Below are 9,520 nucleotides of genomic sequence, written 5' to 3'. Positions count from 1 at the left end.
CAAGTACCACCAAAACAAACCACAAACCAGCAGGAAGTAAAGTGGTCACAACCACAACACAAGGAAAGCACATTACCTTTAGCTGCAAATTGAGTCCTTCAAGCAATCTTCATCCAAAATTCATCAGAAATAGTACCCCCCCCCCACACTTAAATTGGACATCGTCCTTGATGGACAAACAAGGCCTCACGAACTAGAAAAAACGAACTAGAAAACATAACATCTTTTTTTTCATTTTTACTCTTTTTTTTTTTCAAATCTTACGGCCTCGTATCACGGCCTGGGTCACGGCCGGGATGCAGCCCGTGACCCAGAGCCCTCAAACTCGCTCTCAGCACTGGAATTGGCATCAGACCATCACGGCCTGGGTCACGGCCTGGAGGTGGCCCGTGACCCAGAGCTCTATTTCGCCTGTTCGGTACTGGAAATTGCCGACGCCATCACGGCCTGGGTCACGGTCGGGATGCGGCCCGTGACCCAGAGCCCTCTTTCGCCCGGAACACACTGGAATTTCTGGGCCGCCATCACGGCCTGGGTCACGGCCGGGAGGTGGCCCGTGACCCAGAGCCCTGTTTCGCTCTGTTTGTTGGAAAAACGACGCCTCGGCATCACGGCCTGGGTCACGGCCGTGACAGTGGCCGTGATCCAGGCTCCGCCTTGCGCAGTTTTGTCCTTTTTCGCGCCCAAGCTTGGTTTCACCTGCAAGTTAGTCCAAAATATGTCCTAAAACTGTTCTAAGGCCTAACCTCTTCAATTCTAACCATTCCCCACTCTCTCAAAGGTAAAAGAAAGCAAATCTCACACCAAAACAACCCCAGAGAACACCCTGTAAACAAAGAAAAATCCCTAATCTACTCCGAACTAAAATAAAAGAAAAATGTAGTAAAATAAATGCAAAAAGTAAAGGATAACATGGGGTGCCTCCCATGAAGCGCTAAGTTTACTGTCGTCAGCTCGACTCAACCTCATGGTTATCAGGTGGGATTGTGGACCACGCGATCCGGTGGCCTTTTGAACTTAGACAGCTCCCTCATCCATCTTTTGTAGAAACCACCAGGACCAGAGAACTTTTTCTTTTGTTTCAGCACACTTGACATATCAGGGGGTCCAGGATCAATAGGGGAAACATGCAAATCCCCTAACTCAATATTTCTACTTTCAGTAGTGCACTCACCTAGCCCTTCTATCAAGTAACACTCATCAACATACGAGGGCTGGTGCTTCGCCATTTTGAATATGTCAAATTCAATCTTGTTCTCTGCCACTTCCATCACGAGTTTTCCTCTCCTCACATCAATAAGTGCACCAGCAGTAGCTAGAAAAGGTCTACCAAGTATAATAGGAACCTTGGCATCCTCCTCTATATCCATTACAACAAAATCCCCCGGTATAAAGTACTGATCAATCATGACCGGGACATCCTCTAGAACTCCCACCGGACGCTTTATGGAGCGATCCGCCATCTGTAGGGTCATGGATGTAGGTTTTGGTGTTCCCAGGTTGAGCCTCTTACATAAAGAATATGGCATAAGACTAACACTGGCACCCAAATCACACAGAGCACCCCCAACTATAAATCCACCAATGATGCAAGGGATGGAAAAACTACCTGGATCTTTCAGCTTAGGAGGTAGTTTATGTTGAAGAACTGCACAGGTCAAGGCTCCTTCGCTCAGATCCACCACCGCACTCTTCTCTGGCTTTTTCTTATTGCCTAAAATGTTCTTTAGAAACTTCTTGTACGATGGAATCTGAGTGATTGCTTCAACAAAAGGCATGGAGATCTCCAGCTTATCTAACATCTTATGGAACTTGCTCTCTCTATCAGACTCCTTTGATTTCCACAACCTCTGTGGATATGGTAACAGGTTGTAAGGTATAACCGAGTCATCTACCTTCTTGTTCTTCCTTTCATGCTTCTTACTTGGAGCACTCTCATCCTTCTCAGGAGCTTTCTCCTTAACACTATCTCCTTGTACCACAGGCTCCTCCTCACTATCATCAAGAATATCCTCAACCTGAACACCCTCATCCTTCTTATCAGCTTTCTCAGGCACTGGATCATTCGAAAGGAAAAGGGGGATCCTTCAAAGCTAATCCACTTCTAGTGGTGACTGCATTCACTTGGTGCCTTGGATTTTCTGTGCTTGCTGGCAGTCTACCATTCGAAGATAAAGGTTGATTAGAAAACTGATTACCTCCTCCTTGTTGCTGAGCCTTGAGACCATCTATTTCTGCTTGTAGTTTGCCAAACAGCTGAAGATTCTCTGCTTGTAGCTTGCTAAACTGAGCCATCATAGTGTTCATGAGAAGCTGTATATCAACATCCTGAGATAGTCTAGAGGAACCTTGACCCTGAGTGGTCCCAAAATTCTAATTTCCTTGCTGGAACTGCCCTTGAGGTACATTCTGGTTATTCTGCCCAAAATTCTGATTGTTTCTCACTGGACTTGGTTTTCACCCCTATTCCCTTGGTTACCATGAAATCCTGGTGGATTGTTTCTCACTTGATTTCCCTGATTGTTCCAAGAGGGAACAACCTGATTCCTTCCTTGCTGCTGATGGCTCCCATAACCTTGCCCCTGGCCCTGTGGTCTAGAATAACCAATGAGATCAACTTGCTCCATATTAGGCTGAGGAACTTGGTTACCGAAGTCTAACAAAGGACATGTCTGAGCTACATGATTTCCACCACAAGTTGCACAACATGCTACAAGAGGTACCTGTGGCACAGAATAGGGGTTAGGAACATAAGGACTCTGTGGAATTAGTGGAGGCTGAGCAACTACCTGGACACTCTGAGTAGGACCCTGTACTAACTGCTTTAGCATGTGTTGTATAGTATCCAGCTGAGCCTGCATTGCCAACTTTTCTCCAACTTCGAACATCCCAGCTGTTTTCTCTCTCTTGGGTATATCATCCCCCTTAGTGTACCAGTAAGTATTGTTAGAGGTGATCCTCTCAATCAACTGCTCTCCAGCTGCTGGTCCCATATCAATGAAAACACCCCCAAAGGATGAGGTATCTAGAATAATCTTTGACCGATTAGACAATCCCTCATAGAATGAGGACATAAAATCACCTGGGGTCATCAAATTCTTCGGACACTGCCTCCTCAATTCTTTAAATCTCGTCCAAGCCTCAGGGAGATCCTCATTGCCAAACTGCTGAAAATTCTGAATTTTCTTCTTTAATTTGGCAGCCTTTGAAGGAGGACATTACTCTTGCATAAAAGCCTTGTGGAGCTGTTCCCATGTAATGAAATGGTTGGCTGGAAAGGAATTCAACCAACGCTGTGCTTGATCTCTCAGGGAAAAAGGAAACAGTCTCAGCTTGATGGCCTCACTAGTAACACCATTCATCTTGATAGTCTGGCAGATACGATCAAAATGAACTATGTGGGTTTTTGGGTCCTCAACCCGAGATCCTCCAAACTGATTATTCTGGACCATCTGAATGAGTTGAGTCTTCAGCTCAAAATTATTTGCTTCAATTCCTGGGTACACAATGCAATCTTCTTCAGTGAACTCAGGAGCTAAATGGGCTGCCATTGGTTCTGCTTGTGGGACCTGCTGGGCAAACTGCTGGACCAGGTTGGGATTCATCTGATGGAGAAGATTTTGCATCCCAAACCCATAGCCTGGCTGCTGGTACACAGGCTGCTGCTGCATGAAAGGAGCTCCGAATCCTCCCCCAACATAGACATTCGGGTTTGGATCGGCCCTGAAGTTCTGTGCCTGATTCTGAACATTTGGATTTGGGGGGTCAGCACGAACTCCAGGGTTGTCCCCAACTGCCTCTCTCTGCCTCGGATGCTGTTGTGTGTTGGCACCAGTATGGACTGGCTGCCCAGTATTACTATTGTCTCCGGTCTCCATGTCTACTTCGAAGTCTTGGAACTCTCGAAGCCAATCATGTAACACCTTCTTCTCCCTCCTTAATTTCCTCTCAAGATTTAGATCGTAGGGACGAAGATTCGTGCTCCCTTTCGATCTAGTGTGCATAAAAGGAGGGTAACCTGCTGTCTAACACAACCACAAACACTCATGGAAGGAACTAGTTATGGGTTAGTGCAAATAAAATTTCTTTTTTTTTTCGAATAATGAATAAAATAAAATAAAACTTGATCTCCTAAAATTCACTAACTCTAATGCTAGTAAGAATTTAATCACACAATCAAAACCAGATAAACCAATCCCCGGCAATGGCGCCAAAATGTGGTGAGCACAAATGATGAGTGTAAAAAAGGGTGTAATGTCGTTCCGCTGAGGATTGGTGTTATGGCACGAAACTGTGTGAATTACCAGGCACTAGAGTATATGAATTTATAGAATCCAAGTAAGAGAGACTGAATGATGTGGAATAAAAGAAAGTAATTAATTAAGGTGAAAACTGTATGATAAAGGTATGGGCCAGATCAGGGGGATTGTAACCTTGATGTTCTAACAAACTCAGAATTAGGGAAGGAATAATTAACCAAGGGATTTATGGGCAATGCACAAAAGAATTCAGCTCAGCTACTTTCGTAATCAATAAGTGAATTAGGCTGCAATTGCCCCACTATCGTGATGCATCAATTATAACCTTAAGCTCCTAAGCATTGTAAGCCCCCAAAATTACCTCTATTTTCATAATAGGAAAATTAGGTTGAAATTGGTAAGGCTCGAGGTCTCCATCCAACTTTCGTTGTAATGAATCCCTCTCCCAGACTAGCAATTAATTGTGGCCATCAATCAATAACAAGTACAAAGAAATCCCCAAATCAACATAAACCCTAGGTAAAAGATTCAATCCCTTTATGCAATTATCATAAACTGAACATCAAGATTAACAATGAACCCCTAATCCAAACCCATAAACGAACTACTCCCGCATGATGGGAGTAAACAAAGCAAAGCAATAATTAATAACCATAAACATTGCAAGAAATAAAAGGGAAGAGAAACTTTTCTGATAAAGAACAAATCCAATCTTCAATCCTTGATTCCAAACTTGAAATTAACTAATCTAATGTGTGACTAATCTAAACTATGCTAGGGAAAATATAAACTAAAAGCTAGGGTTCAGAACTCTGTAAGGGAACCTCCTTCAATTGTAAAGAATAGGTTAAATATATAGGAGGTAGATGGGCCTTGGCCCATTAGGCAACTTCCAATTCTTTTACAACTTGTATTCTTCCTTGTAATTCCCTTTTCTTCCAGAACTTGTCCAAAATGTTCCAATATTCTTCCTTTGTTGTTCCTTGTAGATAAATCAGCACTTGGACAATATAACACACAAACAATTCCCAATTTCACTAGGATACAGAAAATAACCTTCAAAACAACTAGAATAAGGGGTGAATAATTGTACAAAATAACAGATATCGTGGTGCACATTGCTATGTGCACCGTGGTGCACGGTATAATTTGCCCTATAAATCTAGAACTAAAAATAGAATTAGCTCTTCTCTCTTAATAGGCAAAAGGATCAAATAGGCCCATGTACTACCACTGATTGTTCATCTAGCATCATGAATTAAAATATAGTCCATCTAAGCAATATAATTATACTCCTAATTATTTTTCATCTAGCATTTTTAGCCTATTTCTAACAAGTAACTCATCTAATTTGATGACATGAAAAAAATGATGATATGTTATTTATATGGATGTTTTGGATGATTTCTACTCTATTTCAATAATGACGAAAATGATTTTTTGCAATAAAATATGGTAGAAATCAAAATTGCTATTTAAAGTTTAACTACAGTGTACTGCACTAATGTGTATGTATAGCGGGGTATTCACTGTTGTTCGGCAATGGGATTTCATGGAAATTGATATATGAGCGACCATTTCAAACCTCCGGCCACCATTTCCGGCGACCGGCGACGACTGAGACGTCGCCGGTCGCCATTTCCGTCACTCTTAGTTAAAACCGTTGTCTATGCTCCAAATTTTTGACAATATAGGTTTCGACAACACTTAATAGACAACAGTGTTTAACCGTTGTCTTATATATAAAAGGCAACGTTTAAAAACCGTTGTCTATCGACTTGACTTTCGACAACGCTTCTCTTAACAACATACAATAGACAATGGTTAAAAATCGTTGTTTTAAATAGAAAAGACAACGGTTTAAAACCGTTGTCTATGCCTATGACTTTCAACAACACCGGTTTTAACAACACTCAATAGACAACAGTTAAAAATCGTTGTCTTTTCTATAAAAGACAACGGTTAAAAACTGTTGTCTTTGCGCGGGACTTACAACCAAATCGATTTCAACCACACTCAATAGACAACGGTTAAAAACCGTTGTCTTTCATATAAAAGACGACAATTTAAAACCGTTGTCTTTGCGCGAGACTTACAACAACACCGATTTCAACAACACTTAATAGAAAACGGTTAAAAATCGTTGTCTTTTCTAGCAAAGACAACGATTTTTAACCGTTGTCTTTGCCCGGGATTTACAACAACACCGGTTTCAACAATACTCAATAGACAACGGTTAAAAATCGTTGTTATTTCTAGAAAAGACAACGGTTAAAAACCGTTGTCTATGTGCGTGACTTTTAACAACAGCGGCTTCAACAACACTCAATAGGCAACGGTTTTTAACAGTTAAAAATCGTTGTCTTTGCGCGGGACTTACAACAACACCGGCTTTAATAACATAAATTTTTACCTCAAAGACAACGATTTTTAACCGTTATCTATGAGCATTTTTCTTGTACTGATCATTATATAAAATGTTAACTTAATGTGACAATCCTGAAGATTGTACCATATCATATTCTCTACACTTTTTGAAACAATAATTTTATCATGTAGAAATTTTATCATATAGAACTTGAAGATTGTCATCTTTAGGGGGAGATGGAGAATATATTTATTTGAATCAATCATGAAGATTGAGCCTTAATCAATCCTGAAGATTGAGTCTTAATCAAATTCCGAAGATTGAGGCTTAAAAGACTAACAGTTGTATTTTGCAACATATGAATATAGATATACCATGTACTCTTTTCCTCACTAGATTTTTCTCATTAGGTTTTTTTTTCCAGTGTGGTTTTTAACGAGGCATGAGTATGATATAATAAACGGAGAGAAAATTGCAAATAAATTTGCCTTGAAGGCTTGTGGTTATACTCTTTTTCCTTTAACTAAGTTTTTCCCACTGGGTTTTCTTAAGTACGTTAAGGTTTTTTAATGAGGCAACCAATACAATATATGATTTTACAAATATCATGTACTCTTTTCTTCATCTAGGTTTTTCCTACGTGGCTTTCCTAGTGAAGTTTTTAACGAGGCATGAAAGTATTTGAACATACCATTCATATACCCTGTACTCTTTTCTTGTCTAGGTTTTTCCCACAATGTTTTCCTTGCAAGTTTTTAACGAGGAAAGATCGTGCCCAAATAATGTCCAAGGGGGAGTGTTATAAATAACATTAAGTAGTGGACATTATTACTTGTAACAGACATATTTATGTACCTATTTATGAAAACTTTTGACGAGGTCAATTTTATAATTTTTGAAAACTTTTAAAAGCGGGGTTTATCTTATAATTATTACAAATTAGAAAGTATTGTAATGTAAAGATCTTAGCCTTTGATTTTTCAAGAGGGAGTGGTTCTCATGGGAATCGAGATCATCATATTGTTGTGTACGAGTGGTTAAAAACTCTAAAATTACCTGATGGGTTTTCTTCAAATATAAGTAATTGTGCTGATGCGTCTTCAAAATTATGTGGGATGAAAAGTTATGATTTCCACATTTTTATGCAGTGTCTTTTCCCAAGTACCTTTTTATCTTTATCAAAATCACACTGGAAGAGTTTAGTTTAGTTAAGTAATTTTTTTCAAGATCTATGCTCAACTTATTGGGAAAAGCGTGAAATACACCCCTAAACTATATTTGAAAAGTCAATTAGGTATTTGAACTTTTAAGAAGTGCACTTAAGTCCATTAGCATGTTATTTTGGGGTATTGAAGCCCCAAAAAACAATTAATGACCTGTTATAGGGTTCCAACCATCTTCGGCAAACTCTGAGCAGTAATACCAGCAATTGGCGACGGCTCGTCTTCCCCATTGGAAGGCAACAAGTGGCCGCCTTCTTATCTCGAAGTTGCTGATAAGCTATTTACCAAACACCTCAACGGTAAAATTTTAAATTTTGACAAAGTGACATTAATCAACTAAGTTAAGTAGCTACTTAACAAATATCGATATATTTTAAATACTAACAATTTAATCATTCAAAATTGATCAAATCTTTTTTTTTTTCCGAACAATTGTTATCTGATTACCCCATAACGTTGTTTTGATTTTGACGTAGCGTGACATTATACAAAACAGACAAACATAATAATAATTATTATTATTATCAAGCGAGAAAGGAGAGTCAACTCAAATAATAATGCACCATCCAATTGCATTAGTAATGGAGACTGAGCCCCAGGCACCCATTATGTAGTGACTGCATATCTGCAACTTGTTAATTGTCTCACCTGCCTCTGCTTTGCTGTGGAGTCTGGATTTTTAAAATATTAATGAGTGATAGATCGATTAAGGATAAGATGAGGCTAGCTAGCTAGCCTATCTATAACAATAATTTATTATTATAATATTACTACTTCCGTCCCATTTTTTTTGTCTGATTCGGTTAACGAGACTTGACTGAAGTTATTTTTGATTCAATTTTTCATAATATTAAATTTAGTATTAGTATATAAAATTTATATATTTAGAAACTACATTAAAAGTACTATTAAACACAAAAAATCAAATTTAAAAATAATTAAAAATTACTAAAGAAAATAAGCAATAAAGAAAGAGTTTGTTTGACCAATGAATAGTAAACAAGACAGGTAAAATGGGACAGAGTGAGTAATATTAATTATATCCCCATTTAAAATTTACTTCCAAATAGTTATTTTGATCTCTGATCTCTCACAAAATGGGACAGGACAGGTTTGGGATAGCCTCCTTGTATGTAGAAGTGTACAATTTAGTATAGAATTTCAAAACTTGATATTGATTTGATTTACCATCGATCTCATAAGTCTGAGGCAGGTTTATGTGTGTTGAGCATACTATATATATATATATATATGAAAATTGTACATTGGGTAATTGTAGAATTGGTTCTAAGTGTTGGTGATACTCACTTAGGGTGTGTTTGGTTGACAGGTTTAGCTATTAGTACGAAAAGTGATAGGTTTAGGAAACACACCCTTAGTGTTGAAAAGTGAGCACGAATGTACGAAAAGTGTAATGTCAATGATAACTACTTAGGGACGAAAAGTGAGTATAACCAACACTTAGGACAAATTCTATAATTACCCTAACTTAGGAACGAAAAGGGCAATATTCCCTAATATAAAAACATAAAAATGCAATCCAACTATCAACTTAGGCTTTTAGTTGAGATGGAACACATGCTTCAATTTGGTATCAAAGCTAATCCATGTCAAAGATTATATATAAACATGAATGTGCAATCCAACTATCAGTTTAGACTTTTAATTGA

The sequence above is a fragment of the Ipomoea triloba genome, chromosome 7 (genome assembly GCF_003576645.1).
Source record: "Ipomoea triloba cultivar NCNSP0323 chromosome 7, ASM357664v1".
NCBI classification, from domain to species: Eukaryota; Viridiplantae; Streptophyta; class Magnoliopsida; order Solanales; family Convolvulaceae; genus Ipomoea; species Ipomoea triloba.
The sequence above is the reverse complement of the archived record's forward strand: the minus strand, read 5'-3'. Positions refer to the sequence as shown.